Genomic DNA, 1,684 nt, shown 5'->3' on the forward strand with positions numbered 1-1,684 from the left:
TCCCCTGAATCAAAAATTCAGAAAGAATTTTCCAATGTGCAATTGGAATTAATTGGAAATAGGTATAAAGAACCTTAGTCTAAGGGTCTAGATTTTCAGAAATTTTTGATTTTGGTCCAATTAAGGTTCCTATGGGCCAATAGCATCAATCCATGTGTAGGGAGGAGATAAATCCTATTTGTAAAAGAAGATACCCAAAAATGAGTAAATGCTCACATAAGATGAAGAGTTGAAAATGTACAAGGTTTACTAGTAAAAAACTATGAGTAATATCAAAAAAATGAGATAAATTGAGTATCTAAAAATGAGTAAATGCTCACATAAGATGAAGAGTTGAAAAATGAGATAAATTGAGTATCCAAAAATGAGTAAATGCTCACATAAGATGAAGAGTTGAAAATGTACAAAGTTTATTAGTAAAAAACTATGAGTAATATCAAAAAAATGAGATAAATTGAGTATCCAAAAATGAGTAAATGCTCACATAAGATGAAGAGTTGAAAGTGTACAAGGTTTATTAGTAAAAAACTATAAGCAATATTAAAAATATGAGATATTTTGGGTATAATCATTCCATTTTGACACATGTAAGGAAGGGGAGTTCTTTAAAGGAGGTGCATATTTCACATGCTTGAATGAGTTTTAAACTCAAAAATAATGTGATATTTTTATCTCTCATCTCTCTTGAACCAAACCAAATCAAAATGGAACCAAACCGAATCAAAAAGTAACCAAACTAGGTCCAAATCTAGTCCAAATTCAACCAAACTGACTTGGAAAATTCTAGAATCAGTTTGTTTGGTTAGGAGCTCAATTTTTCCTATAAATAGAAGCCTCCCCTTGTTGAAAAAAATATAGTGTCTTATGCTTTGTTACTCTACTCCACCTAAGCCAAGAACTGTGAATTCTTTAATAATTCACTAGTTTTTGACACTTCTCTCTTTCTTCAATCCCCATTGGTGGCTCCATCAACCTACTAAACCATTGGTGGCTCCATCAACATACTAAACCAATTGATTGGTTGGGGCCTCTCTACCGTGAACAAAGAATCAAGCAATTTGTAAGGTAAGTATAGTGAATTTTGCTCTTTTCTATAATTTCTCAATGTTTTATCTCTTCGCAACCCCTCTCAAGCTTGAGAAGCTTAATTGGTATGGTTTTTGAATGCTATTGAAGTTAATTGATTAATGATAGTAAAGAATTACATAAATTTCCATTTATGTTTAATTCTAATGGCTTTTTCTCTCTCTCACTCAAGAAATGGTCATACTCATGACCATTTCTCAATCCAAATGAAGCTTTTCATAAAGTTTTTCCTTAATCCAAGATTAATCTATGCTTAAGACCAAATTAATGGCTTTCCCTATGCTTTTAGTTTATGTATTTCATGAATATTGATGATTCAATCCATTATGGGTTAATGATCCAATTAGGGATCATTCTAACCATTCTCTTAATGATAAGCTTTATCTTTTTAGATAATTGAGATTTATCAGTCATAGCAGCGGAGCTATGGCAAAATTTTTATAAAAATTACACATAAAATAATTTCATTCAAAGCATGAAAAGAGGATTTCCTACCATATTTTAGGAACTATCATCCTAATTTAATTAAAAGAATTTTATTATGCATGGAGATGTGGATGTATGCATGTAGATGTAGATGTATAGATGTGGATGTGAA

This window comes from Cibotium barometz, chromosome 16 (genome assembly GCF_041138505.1).
Source record: "Cibotium barometz isolate CiBa-2024 chromosome 16, ASM4113850v1, whole genome shotgun sequence".
Taxonomy (NCBI): domain Eukaryota; kingdom Viridiplantae; phylum Streptophyta; class Polypodiopsida; order Cyatheales; family Cibotiaceae; genus Cibotium; species Cibotium barometz.